General features: G+C 48.7%; 1 pseudogene; it reads left to right on the top strand.

The window, feature by feature from the left end:
- The first annotated feature begins 229 nt into the window (after positions 1-229).
- LOC146821933 (5S ribosomal RNA) lies at positions 230-348 on the top strand (annotated as a pseudogene).
- The last annotated feature ends 14,772 nt before the right edge of the window (positions 349-15,120 follow it).

Genomic DNA, 15,120 nt, shown 5'->3' on the forward strand with positions numbered 1-15,120 from the left:
GGCTGCTGGTTTGCTAGCGCTCAAGATGGCACCTAAAGGGAGCTCCTAGCCTGTGTGTAAGTGGAAAATAAGCAAGGCTCGTGGAAGAAAGGGCTGTGCTTGGCTGTCAGTAGCAAACTTGCAAAGGAGGGCAGTTGTTGAAGGGAAGTGTGCAAATATGCTTGAGGGTAGCCTGCTTCAGACACTCTGGCTGTGTCATCACAAGAAGCCTGCAACGGCAGCCTCCAATGCCTACGGCCATACCACCCTGAATGCGCCCAATCTCTTCCAATCTCGGAAGCTAAGCAGGGTCGGGCCTTGTTAGTACTTGGGTGGGAGACTGCTTGGGAACACCAGGTGCTGTAGGCATTTCACCTCTCGCTCACACCAGGTGGTGCTCATTCGTCCCACAATCGCATGGAACCTTCCTCGCTAAGGGCACTTTAAAAACATAAAAACGATTCTGCTCTTTTTTAAATTATTTTTATTTATAAAGAAACCGGCATCAAGTTTACAATTTGAGTGTCCCTTAACTTTCCACTCCAAAACTGAAAGACAATGAAGAAAACCTTTGCCCTAAGACAGGACAGAGGACCCCCAGTTAAGGCTTTTCTTCTGCCGGTCAGCGGGGAGATGCTGCTGATAGGCTGCACCGGCCCCAGCTCCGGTACCAGGCCCCCCTTTCTTGGCTGTCCCCGGAAGCAAGGGGGTGCTGAGGCAAAGAGCCAGGCCGGTGACATTAAGGGTCCTGGGCCCAGGCAGTACTCAGACCCTCGCCTCACTATCTCTTCTATATGCACAGAGTGGTGGCGCATGGACATTATTTGCATATGAGGGTCCTGTCCTTGATTTTAAAAAAACGAGACTAGCAGACAGAGCTTCACGGAAAAGAACTTGCCTCCCCAGAGTTCGGGCGATCATCAGCTGGTTAGCCATAGTCCCTGCAGCCCCTGGAACATAGAGAGGTGGTTAGAGGCCCGTGCGAAGCAAGCCTAGGCACCTGGCAAAAATCCCAAGATGCTGGTCTGATGCTGCTAGTGCTGGCCCCTAAAGAAGGAAGGTCCCAGCCTGTGCGCAAGTGGAAAATAAGCAAGTGCAAGATAGGGCTGTGCTTGGCTATCTGCAGGAAGCTTGCAAAGGAGGGCAGTTGTTGAAGGGAAGTGTGCAAATATTCTTGAGGGTAGCCTTCTTCAGACATGTAGGCTGTGTCAGCACAACAGGCCTGTAACGGCAGCCTCCACTTCCTACGGCCATACCACCCTGAATGCGCCCGATCTCGGGAGCTGTAGATACTTAGGAAGACTACACACCTAAAAATGGCCTACAACCTGGCAAGTTCGACCCAAAGCTTTCTTCACCTACAACAAATAGAGTACAGCTAGTCACTCAACAGATTTTCCCATACTCTCTCTCCCTACACAGAGTGCCACTATAGCACAGAAGGTTCAGGCCGAGGGGCGATCAACACCTAGAGGGTGGGGCTTACAACTAGTCACTCCAGAGCTACACCGATTTTATAAAGACACGCACAAACGAGTAAACAGAAACACTGGAGCATATAACCAGGTTACTGGGACTACTTGTCTTTCAGTCTACACAGCATGAGACCTGGCAATTAAGACTTTGCTCTCCCATTATAGCACGACCAACTACGATTTGCAAATGGTTGATCTCTGTGAATGTATGCCGTTACAACGCATACATTTACAATGCATGCCTTTACAATGCAGTTTTTACATCGCAACATCCTTTACAACGCATTCTTTTACATCGCATGCCATTAAATCGCATTTTCGGAAACCACCTTTACAACGCATTCCATTACATCACATTATACCTTTACAACGCATACCATTACAATGCATACCATTACCTCACATTCAAGGTAAGTGTTGGATAGTATAGGGGTAATAATTACTATTCTAACTCCAGTGAGTGGAACAGTAGGGTAAGTGTTGGATAGTGTAGGGGTAACAATTACTATTCTAACTCCAGTGAGTGCAACATTAGGGTCAGTGTTGGATAGTGTAGGGGTAAAAATTACTATTCTAACTCCAGTGAGTGCAATAATAGGGTAAGTGTTGGATAGTGTAAGGTACTATGCGTTGTAATGGTATGCATTGTAATGACTTGCAATGTAATGCCTGCGTTGTAGTGACATGCGTTGTAATTACATGCGTTGTAGTGAAAGGCAATGTAATGGCTGCGTTTTAATGACATGCGATGTAAAGGATGTTGCGATGTAATGACTGCATTGTAAAGGTTGTTTCCCATCTCGGTCTGGACTTGCATAGCAAACAACAAATGATTAACTGGAATGTGGACACAGTAAATTACCAGTAGCTGAAATCAAAGCATCCGACCCATCACTTTTTCGATTGTCTATATGAGACATCGAGTGACTGGTCTGACCTCCAGTGGGGCGCATGCTCCATGTGCCACAGAACTCAAGCTAAACCCCACTGAGGAGACCAAATACTGCATCGGTCTGGGATTGCTGGTGCCCACGTATGGAGGAACTTGGCCTGGTGTTTTTACTACAATAGGACCAAGATAGACCTGTTCATGGCCAACCTCTGTTTGGAGCAGTGGATGGTAAAACACAATACATCGGAAATGGTAATTACCGGTGGTTAATTTTAATTCAAGTGTACCAGCAATCTTTTTTTGTTGTTTTTCTTTGGCATTTTAGCTCCTTTTCAGTGATTACCTTTCTCTATATCCCAAAACCGAAAAGCCACTACCCCCGGGATCCAGCTGACCAATTCCTCAGACCCTTTTAAGTGCCAGGGTGTGAGAAGAGGCAGCTCCTGCGGGGTAGGTATTAACATACAATCCACAGCATGGCTCGAGGGGGAAGGGCATTGGATTGGGACGGGGGGGGGGAATCAGATAGAGGGGAGGGACAGGGACACAGAGCAATCAAATGACAGGGTTGATCAAACGATGATAGGGGGGTGGGAGGCATAGGGCAATGTGGCTGGATGGCACTGGGAGCGATCGACAGGAGGCGGGCAATCCGGGAACAGAGGTCGCTGGATGATCTGGGGGGTGCGATACAGTTTGCTACTCACGTGTCCTAGTGTTTAAACCATACCTGGCTGACACGCGGGTCTTGGTTCATATTCAGAGTGCCATCATAAAGGGGTAAGGACGACCACTAGTGGAATGTAGATCTATGTGGAGTTAGGGCCAGAGCTGCTGACTTAGAAACTGGGGAACCAGGTTTGAGTCTCTATCTCCGCTCAACATCCTGTGATTCTGCGCAAATCACCTAAACTCCCTGTGCCTAACAAATGAATCCGACCTTGTGCATAACGTAACTGGTGCTAATATGATGTGCAAAGTAGTTTGTGCTCATGTAAAGCGCTCCAAAACCTTCGAGTCCAGTTCGTACTATGGAAAGCTGCAAAAAATATATAAAACGATTTGCAATGCCATTGGTCTTGCATTTAAATGCGAGACCTATAGCATTGCAAACAAGCGGCCCACATTGTCCCCGCTCAATAAAGAAAAAGTACACGTACCGTATAACAACGAAGTAAAGGGGCCAGTAGCCTTGGGAGGACACAAATGACGACATGGCTGTACTAAGGAGGGACTAACAAGCCTATTAAGGAATCAGATGGCAGCATTTACGAAGCGCAAAGACACAAGCCAATGAAAAATATGGGTGGGCTTCTCCTCCGTACTCTTCCGTCAACAGATCGCCAGAGCAGCGCTTGCTCGCTGGCTCAGTCTCGACCTAAAAAGGGACTCAGGTTATTAGAATTTAAAACAAACAGTAACGGTACCAACACATAACCTTGGCGAAAGCCACACACAAGGCTGAATGTCTCAGTAAGCTACACATCAGGGCTAAACTGCACCCTAGCTGCCAGATTCTCATGAAGAATATAAAGGAAATGTGCCAAACGAACATCCAGGCACAGATTCAACTACAATCTTCAAAGCTTACAGCGTTTCTTGGTATCAAAGGTGATGGAAAGGTCCATGAACTCTAGGTACAGAGGGCAGCGCCTGGCGATGGTATATATCCCCACAATAGGATGTAGCTTCAGACACTGCCCCACCGTGGATAGCCACTCTCTGAGCCCATACTGACTACAGAGCAGAATATTATGATCACGGGCCCGTTCTCGCATCCTGTTAAAGAAAACCCTACCGACAATCTTGACTGAGGTAGAAATTAGAGAGATTAGGCTGTAGCACTTAGGCTATGACCATTTACTCGTCTAGAATCTTGTTGACCTCTGAGGCGGAAGCCGGAGAATTGTTTGTATTTCTGTGTTTTTTAAAAAAAAGCTTATCCCTTTCACTGTTTTTAAAACTCACTCACCTGCACCTAAAGCGCTCGCTACTAGCGCCTAGCAGGCGGCTTCCTGAAATCCCCCTGACACAGCCGATTGACCGCTGAGACAGGGAAACTCCCCTCCACCCGCCATCGCGGCTGGAAGGGTAGACACGCCCACTTCGAGGCCACGCCCACTCACTGTAGTATATAACCGCTGATTACTAGCGCTGCTACAATCTTGTCGACCTCTGAGGCGGAAGCCGGAGGATTGTTTGTATTTCTGTGTTTTTTAAAAAAGCTTATCACTTTCACTGTTTTTAAAACTCACTCACCTGCACCTAAAGCGCTCGCTACTAGCGCCTAGCCGGCTTCCTGAAATCCCCCTGACACAGCCGATTGACCGCTGAGACAGGGAAACTCCCCTCCACCCGCCATCGCGGCTCGAAGGGTAGACACGCCCACTTCGAGGCCACGCCCACTCACTGTAGTATATAACCGCTGATTACTAGCGCTGCTACAATCTTGTCGACCTCTGAGGCGGAAGCCGGAGGATTGTTTGTATTTCTGTGTTTTTTAAAAAAAGCTTATCACTTTCACTGTTTTTAAAACTCACTCACCTGCACCTAAAGCGCTCGCTACTAGCGCCTAGCAGGCTTCCTGAAATCCCCCTGACACAGCCGATTGACCGCTGAGACAGGGAAACTCCCCTCCACCCGCCATCGCGGCTCGAAGGGTAGACACGCCCACTTCGAGGCCACGCCCACTCACTGTAGTATATAACCGCTGATTACTAGCGCTGCTACAATCTTGTTGACCTCTGAGGCGGAAGCCGGAGGATTGTTTGTATTTCTGTGTTTTTTTAAAAAAAGCTTATCACTTTCACTGTTTTTAAAACTCACTCACCTGCACCTAAAGCGCTCGCTACTAGCGCCTAGCAGGCGGCTTCCTGAAATCCCCCTGACACAGCCGATTGACCGCTGAGACAGGGAAACTCCCCTCCACCCGCCATCGTGGCTCGAAGGGTAGACACGCCCACTTCGAGGCCACGCCCACTCACTGTAGTATATAACCGCTGATTACTAGCGCTGCTACAATCTTGTTGACCTCTGAGGCGGAAGCCAGAGGATTGTTTGTATTTCTGTGTTTTTAAAAAAAAGCTTATCACTTTCACTGTTTTTAAAACTCACTCACCTGCACCTAAAGCGCTCGCTACTAGCGCCTAGCAGGCGGCTTCCTGAAATCCCCCTGACACAGCCGATTGACCGCTGAGACAGGGAAACTCCCCTCCACCCGCCATCGTGGCTCGAAGGGTAGACACGCCCACTTCGAGGCCACGCCCACTCACTGTAGTATATAACCGCTGATTACTAGCGCTGCTACAATCTTGTTGACCTCTGAGGCGGAAGCCGGAGGATTGTTTGTATTTCTGTGTTTTTTAAAAAAATGCTTATCACTTTCACTGTTTTTAAAACTCACTCACCTGCACCTAAAGCGCTCGCTACTAGCGCCTAGCAGGCTTCCTGAAATCCCCCTGACACAGCCGATTGACCGCTGAGACAGGGAAACTCCCCTCCACCCGCCATCGCGGCTCGAAGGGTAGACACGCCCACTTCGAGGCCATGCCCACTCACTGTAGTATATAACCGCTGATTACTAGCGCTGCTACAATCTTGTTGACCTCTGAGGCGGAAGCCGGAGGATTGTTTGTATTTCTGTGTTTTTTAAAAAAGCTTATCACTTTCACTGTTTTTAAAACTCACTCACCTGCACCTAAAGCGCTCGCTACTAGCGCCTAGCAGGCTTCCTGAAATCCCCCTGACACAGCCGATTGACCGCTGAGACAGGGAAACTCCCTCCACCCTCCATCGCGGCTCGAAGGGTAGACACGCCCACTTCGAGGCCACGCCCACTCACTGTAGTATATAACCGCTGATTACTAGCGCTGCTACAATCTTGTCGACCTCTGAGGCGGAAGCCGGAGGATTGTTTGTATTTCTGTGTTTTTAAAAAAAAGCTTATCACTTTCACTGTTTTTAAAACTCACTCACCTGCACCTAAAGCGCTCGCTACTAGCGCCTAGCAGGCTTCCTGAAATCCCCCTGACACAGCCGATTGACCGCTGAGACAGGGAAACTCCCCTCCACCCGCCATCGCGGCTCGAAGGGTAGACACGCCCACTTCGAGGCCACGCCCACTCACTGTAGTATATAACCGCTGATTACTAGCGCTGCTACAATCTTGTTGACCTCTGAGGCGGAAGCCGGAGGATTGTTTGTATTTCTGTGTTTTTTAAAAAAGCTTATCACTTTCACTGTTTTTAAAACTCACTCACCTGCACCTAAAGCGCTCGCTACTAGCGCCTAGCAGGCTTCCTGAAATCCCCCTGACACAGCCGATTGACCGCTGAGACAGGGAAACTCCCCTCCACCCGCCATCGCGGTTCGAAGGGTAGACATGCCCACTTCGAGGCCACGCCCACTCACTGTAGTATATAACCGCTGATTACTAGCGCTGCTACAATCTTGTCGACCTCTGAGGCGGAAGCCGGAGGATTGTTTGTATTTCTGTGTTTTTTAAAAAAAGCTTATCACTTTCACTGTTTTTAAAACTCACTCACCTGCACCTAAAGCGCTCGCTACTAGCGCCTAGCAGGCTTCCTGAAATCCCCCTGACACAGCCGATTGACCGCTGAGACAGGGAAACTCCCCTCCACCCGCCATCGCGGCTCGAAGGGTAGACACGCCCACTTCGAGGCCACGCCCACTCACTGTAGTATATAACCGCTGATTACTAGCGCTGCTACAATCTTGTTGACCTCTGAGGCGGAAGCCGGAGGATTGTTTGTATTTCTGTGTTTTTTTTTAAAAAGCTTATCACTTTCTCTGTTTTTAAAACTCACTCACCTGCACCTAAAGCGCTCGCTACTAGCGCCTAGCAGGCGGCTTCCTGAAATCCCCCTGACACAGCCGATTGACCGCTGAGACAGGGAAACTCCCCTCCACCCGCCATCGCGGCTCGAAGGGTAGACACGCCCACTTCGAGGCCACGCCCACTCACTGTAGTATATAACCGCTGATTACTAGCGCTGCTACAATCTTGTTGACCTCTGAGGCGGAAGCCGGAGGATTGTTTGTATTTCTGTGTTTTTTAAAAAAAGCTTATCACTTTCACTGTTTTTAAAACTCACTCACCTGCACCTAAAGCGCTCGCTACTAGCGCCTAGCAGGCTTCCTGAAATCCCCCTGACACAGCCGATTGACCGCTGAGACAGGGAAATTCCCCTCCACCCGCCATCGCGGCTCGAAGGGTAGACACGCCCACTTCGAGGCCACGCCCATCCCCCTCCTCCTTAAATGTGTCGGCCATACCAGCGCAGCGGACGAGCGCAGTGGGAGCGCCGTCTGCGCGCCGAAGGCGCGCCTAAGGCAAGCCCGTCTGCGCCCGTCCGCGCACGACCGGGCCTAGGGCCAGACTCTATGCCGGACCCTACCACCACAAGGGTAAGCTACTCTCGTCGAGATCTTCTTAGTCTCAGACCCACTATAAACAGCACATGTCACGTAATGCACGATCCCAATGGTCATTTTACTAGCTGTAATATCTGTAAACCAGAAAAGCTACTCCTTCACAAACTTTCTGTCCCACCCCCAGGCCTTATAATATCGACACTTAATTGCAGATCTCTTCCCAAGCACGCCCTGCTCATTAATCATCTTATTGTCGACCTTGATCTGGACATACTTTTCCTTACCGAAACGTGGATCACTGGGCATTCTAACTCGGACATAGTTTTGGCTTTACCCCCGGGCTTCCTTATTATGTCCCAACCCCGCCCCTTAGGTAGAGGAGGTGGATTAGCCATCATCTATCGGGACCACTTCGCCTGTCGAACCAGTGAGATTCAGAGCCAGGAGTCAGAAAGCTGCCTCTTCACGATCCAGCTATCCCCGACTAGCTCCCTGTCAGGCCTCCTGGTGTATCGGCCCCCCGGGCATTTCGGCCCCTTTTCTGCCGCCCTTCTGGAAGCCGTCTCATCCTCGGCCCATCTGACACCCAACTTCTTAATAACAGGAGACCTAAACATACACTTCGATGACCCACTAGACACAGGGGCATCCGACCTAATCTGCGACCTGGCGGCCCATGGCCTCCTCCTTGCCAATACCGGAGCCACGCATACGAAAGGGCACCTGCTTGATCCGGTGTTTTCCAACATTCCTTCTCTCCAATTCATAAATGCCCTACCTCTTCCGTGGACGGACCATTTTCTGGTCACGACCCACCTACCAGGGGCATTTAGGAAACCCCAAAAGCCTACTACTTACACTAGGGACAGATCGTGGGCCAGACTCTCGGCGGAGGACTGGTCCAAAGCCCTGGACTCCACGACCCCCACTCTCACGGATGATCCTTCCACCGCTGATATTCAGTTTAGAGATTGGATCTCTTCTTCCCTCGATAGTATTATTCCCATAAAACAACGTGAGAACAAAAATAGGACAAGGGGCCATGCCCCATGGTACAATACTGAACTCAGAGCTCTCCGCAAAGAGTGTAAAAAGGCTGAGAGACTGTGGAGAAAAGACTGGGTCCATAGTAAGAAGGACATGTACCACAGCTCGGTAAGACGCTACAAATCTGCCCTAAAGCTAGCTAAAGCCGTATTCTATGACAATAGAATAAAAAATGCCACTAATTCGTCAAAAGAATCATACCTTATAGTTAAAGAACTACTCAATATCCCAATGGCACCCTCTTCTCACTCCCCCCCTCCGGATAGAAGTAAGGACCTGGCCACCTATTTCGACTCCAAAATCTCACGGATACTGGACTCCCTTCCAACTACCAGCCCACATAATCACACGGATATAGAGGCATGCACTAACAGCCCACTGCTGTCCACTTTTAGAGCAGTTTCCCTTACCGATGTAATTTCCACTTTGGCCAAAATGAAAAGCGGATCCCCCCTTGACCCGGCCCCGGTTAGAATCTTGAAAACCGTGTCTCCCAGCATAGCCCCCACCATCAGGGATCTCATCAATACCTCTCTCTCCCAAGGCACGGTGCCTCCCAACTGGAAGAATGCTGTTGTCAAGGCTCTGCTGAAAAAGCCCCAACTGAACCCGGACGACATGGCCAACTACAGACCCATCTCGCTTCTTCCATGTATCAGCAAGATGGCTGAGAAATTAATGAATGCGCAATTATCCCAATTTCTTGAGGCGAACAAACTTCTACGTCCATCCCAAACAGGATTCCGTCCCGGCCATGGCACGGACACCGCCCTCCTCTCCGTCATCGAGGAGGCAAGGTGTATCCTGGATTCAGGAGGATCAGTGGCAGTGATCCTCCTGGATCTCAGTGCCGCCTTCGATACGGTGAACCACCGTGTCCTTCTACATCGCCTGGCCAGGGCAGGAATTGTGGGAACTGCACGCGCATGGTTCGACTCCTTCTTATGCGGCCGTTCATTTCAGGTGTGGGACGGCAACTCACGTTCGGACCCACTACCACTCACGAGGGGTGTTCCCCAGGGGTCATCGCTTAGTCCCACCCTGTTTAATGTTTACATGGCCCCCCTTGAAGATGTCGTGACCCCGTACGGGATAAAAATAGTAAATTATGCAGACGACACTCAACTCGTTGTCTCTCTTTCCCACCTGGATAACCACCCAGACAGCCTATTGAACTGTCTCCAGGATATTCACACCTGGATGTGCGAATCCTCCCTGAAGCTGAATGGTGCAAAAACCGAATTCATGCTCTTGGGCAATAAATGGACTTCGATCCCACCATCAGTCTGGCCGGACGCTTTTGGTGAAATCCCTACACCAAAAAAAGAAATTAAAACACTAGGAGTATGGCTGGAACCTGACCTCACTATGAAGACTCAGGCAGCCAAAACCCTGTCACGCCCTCTTTCGAAAAAAACTAAAAACCTTCCTTTTCCCCAAATAGTTGTTCCCCTCTCCCCCTCTCTCGGTCTCCACAGATTTACAGCGCGGGGATGCCTACGGGTCACCAGGCGCTTTACAAATCGCAAAATAAATAAATAAATAAATAAATAGAAAATAAGCATGATCGTTAAGAGGGACCAGGACCCTGGCAGGCTGTTGAAAGAAATGTTATTAAATTCACTGGTAAGGAGTGGGGCCCAGAGCATGTTACATTTTACAACGTCAATGTGTAACCCATTTGAAGACTAGGGGCCATATTACAGTGAGTGCACCGGGGGTGCACTTTGGTATTACAGAAGAGGCACTTTGGTATTACAGAAGGGGCCGCAGACGCTTGTGTGGCCCCTTCTGTAATACAATAGCGCTGGCGCACATAAAGCAGCAGCGCTATCTGCAGAGGGTGTTCCGTCATTTGCCTGGGGGGGGGGGCGCGCCCCATGCAAATGAGGGAATCCCTTTGCCTTCTGCACACGAGCCGTATTACAGACGTGGGCGCAGAGGCAAAGAAGATGTCAGGAGGCGAACTGACAGTGCGCCACCTTAAAGGTGGTGCACTGTTAATACGTTCCTTGAGAGCAGCCCTCTGGAAGGGGAAAGGGGGTCCTATGGACCCCCCACACATCCCCTTGCAGGCAGGTGCAGTCACTGACTCACCTGCAAGGGGATCTCTAATCCCCCTTCAAAATGCAGGCGGGTTGCTGCCTGCACTGTGAAAACACGGCGCGGCTTTAAAGCAGCTGCTCCGTTTTTCACCTGAATGTGCTGCCCCCAGGGCAGTACGAGTTTGCGGCTGCCCTAGGGTCAGCACACTCATGGCAGTATGGTGTATTTTCAATCTTTGCACCGGGAGCACCTTTGAAAAGGTGTTTCCCACGCAAACAATAAAAATGCATCTGTACTGTAATACAGCCCGAGGACTTTGATAGATGGCACCAGCAACTTATTTGATAGAGAATGTTAGCTTTGGATGGACCCCAAAATGATTCTTGAGGTTGAGACTGGATAAAAGATCTTCTATAGGGGTGCGATATATGTCTGAGAAATGCTTAACCCAATTTCTGGAATTTATATTAGTACAAATCTGGTTATCCAGGGTGCCCCTTAACCTCCATTGTTCAAGAGTGAACGAAAAAGGGCTTACAATCTTTCTCTCTGTCAGTGGAGGTAAGGATTTCCCAGTTCTCATCATGAATCTCATTCCACCTTCTTTTAATTTATAGTTTGTAGTGTAGTCTAGAACTCTGTACCTCATGCGGAATCCTTGGTTTGGCTTGTTATGCTTTCCTGAGCTGCCTATTGGGAATCAAACCAACTGGGACACCCCCCTCCCCCGGATTCTTGACACAGGTTTTAGGAGGGACTCTCTAATATAGGAGCACAGCTCTTCAAAATCGTGCAACATATTGAAATATTTATTCCCTCAGACACTTCAGAAGGACATTTAAGGAACTCAGGGGGATATGTATAACAGAAGTGGCGGAGTGAGGCGTTGCCTTCCTGGCTTAACGCCTCACTCCACCTCTTCAGAAACGCAGGGCTGCACCATATTCACAAGAATATGGTGCAGCCTTGTGTTTCCCTTCCACTGGCGCTGGCGCTACAATTAGCAGTGTAGCGCCAACACAGGCATCCTTGCTCCATAGTGCAAGGGTGTCTGCGTGCAGGGAAAGATTGTTTATGTGCAGGAAGGTCCCCCTTCCTGCACATAAACAATCTTGAAATGCCATTTTGTCACTTCTATGTGTGCTGCTTAATGCAGCATGCACGGAAGTCACAAAATGTCTTTTTTTTAAAAAGATTGTTTATGTGCAGGAAGGGTCACCTTCCTCTATATAAACAATTCAAGGATTTTTACTTTTTCCATGTGTGCTGCACAAGGCAGCACACATGAAAAAACCAAAAACGGGAAGAAATAAAGCATTTCTCCTCGTTTCGCCAACTTAAGACCAGGTTTCCCCTGGTCTTAATTTTGGCGCTGCCTCCTATTTACGCTGCCCTTGTAAATAGGGGCAGCGTCAAAATCAATAGGTGTTGCGGCGGAACGCCCACCGCAACACCCACTGTCCACACCTTTCACGCTAAGCATAGGGTGAAAACACCCTATTTACAAGGCAGGGTTAAGCATAGTTAAGTGGCTTAATGCTGGCTTGTAAATAAGGCGAAGCCCCTATCGCCACGGAAAAGTCACAAAATGTACGATTTAGCAAAACTCTAACTAGGGTTGCGCATATGCCAACACAGCCCTAACCCCTTATCGTAGACAGAGCTTTGAACCAGAGCTATCTGTGGTGGTTTAATTCTCAAAAGAAGGTAGAGATAATGTCACTGCTAATGAGTTATGGCCACTATGCCTGGTTTCATTTATATAACCCCCAGTAACATACAGAAAAATGCCTCTGGTAACAAAAATGTAGTCAATGGTCGTTGCACAGCCTCTACCTCCAAAGGAGGGGGGATTCCAGTCATCATTTTCCATACATTCCATTGCATTTGCCAAATCAAACATAGCAAGATGCCTCCCCAACTCCTCACCACTCCGATCCCAAGCTAAAACCGGGTAGTCAAAAATGCCTTTTTCCACCTTGGATGTATTAGGTACAAATTTTGGATTGAAATCTCCACAGATCATAAAATTCAATTGCTGGGTATGGCGCTGAGCTTTTAGGTGGGTGAGAAAGTTTAACAAATGTGCAATATTGCAGTTCTCTCTAGCAAACTTAATAAGAATCAATTGAGAAGAATAATGCTCAGTAGGTATCTCCTCCACTTCAAGTTTTAGTGAAACTTTAACCCAAATGGATAGACTGCTTGGCCAAAGGTGGATTGAGTGGCCAGGGCAGAATCGCAAGCACGGCCTTCATGCACCACTAGTCCAGTATCCCAGGTTTCCTGGAAGAAACAAATATCATATTTTTTAATACAAGATTTCCAAACAGGGATGTGCATTTTAGACCTAATCGCTGCCACATTCCAACTAAGTACAGGCAAGGTGGGTTGAATAGCATAGCATCATAGAACCTGTGAAGAATTAGGAGGGTATAGAACAGAGCCCCTGGTCGCAGAGATATCAGGGTTGGGCGAGGGTCAGTCAATAGCACTTAGGTCTGATAAGGTTCCAAAACGATTTAAAGTAGCAATCGGGCCCTGAAAACCACTGGTGTGATGGTCAAGAGTGGTTTGCAGTGCTTCCAACAATGCAGGAGATTGCAAGATTGTTGATAACGCTAAGAAGTCATGGGGCTTATAAGTAGCCCAAGGGCAGGGCAACGATCCGACTGCATGATTGATCCCAGCTCCTGGGGGGTGGATACCATCAGTGAAACTAATAACTATACACTTTCCCTGGATGTCAATTCAACCCACACTCCTAACCATGATAATCCTGGTGCTATTAACCATCTGAAAACCCCTGTGGTTGGTCAGCCAGTGAATGACTTTGATAAAGAGTTCTCCATGGGAGTCTTGCACAGCCCTCTGAAGGGTGGGAGCACCTGCCAAGACTAAAACACATGGACTAGGAGCCAGGGGGAGGTCACTAACATCCATTCTTGGTGCAACCTCTTAAGAGTTGTCCTGGCCCAAACTGCTTTTGCTGTCATTAGTGAATAATGTTGAGTGAGAGGTTTCCACTTGCACCACCACCTGAGCCTCATTAGGCAATGGTGGCGGTCCACCAGGCTCTTGTGGTAATTAGTAACTCGGACGATCCAAGCTCATAGATAAAGGATGGTCTCCATTGTTTACCCTTGGCTTTAATTCACTTTGGGCTTTTGTTTTTTCCTGGGTGATGTATGAGCATCCACCGGGCGGAGGCAGAAAGGTGGAATTGATGGCTTGGCTCATAGATGGAATTAATTCTTGCGATGAAGTAAGAGTGTGCTCTCTGACCAGGATTATATCCGAATAAGACCCTCTAATATTTGTTGCAACTCTGACTGAAGGATATATTTAAACTTTTTACAACAATCCTCTACAAAAGACTCTCTATCAACCCCCACACCCAACTTTAAAGCAAATATGTTTTGTTTGATTCAATTGCGGCTGATGGAAATGCCCACGCCTGCGCCCACCCTTCTTTTCCTTGTAGGTGAAGGAACACTTGAGAATTTCAAAACAGGGGAGACATTCTGTCTCCGAGCTCAGGGATGAATATGGATGTATTGTTGTTATCCAACAGGGGGCCTGTAATAGTCAACTGATTCATGTCACCAGGCCTTTTGTCGAGCGAAAATCTACGCTCAGTTAATGTAATTTGCATTAGAGATTACTCCTACGTTGATCCCTTTCTAACATTTTATCAAACGTGGTGCCCTTAAAAGGAGTAATTGCACAGCTGGTTGCTTTCTCTTTCCCATAATGCCAGCTATTATGGAAACATAAAACGGCGCACTGTGAGGTTAAGAGCCGGAAGTTAGAGTGGGCCCAGCCCCGCCTCCTCCAGGCCCTGACACGTGCAGACGGGCCCTCTCTTGGCCTGGCCTCCCACTGGGCAGTGTGAGGCGTACCCCGCGCAGGTCCCGTGCGGCGGGTGGCATCACGCAATAACCAATCCACGCTGTTAGTTTAGCGTAAAAGGCCATTTATTAGGACAAGGTTGAACAACATATACACAACATCAATAACCCCCAACAATCCCCAACCTCATGTCTCTCATCCCTCCATTCACTCCCACACTCCAATTACTCACTCTTACATCACCCCGCGACCTCTTCACTTATCCCATTCGCTTCCTCAATTCTCTTTCAACCTCCTCCATCATCTCCAGCCATCGCACTCCTGCATGACGCACCCCCACCTTGCACCTGTATCCCCCTCCCCGGAAGGGTGAGTATGCCCGTCATGGACTCCCCCCCTCCCAAGTACCGCCAACCCATCACCTCAAGCCTTCCT

This window comes from Triturus cristatus, chromosome 6, assembly GCF_964204655.1.
Source record: "Triturus cristatus chromosome 6, aTriCri1.1, whole genome shotgun sequence".
Taxonomy (NCBI): Eukaryota; Metazoa; Chordata; class Amphibia; order Caudata; family Salamandridae; genus Triturus; species Triturus cristatus.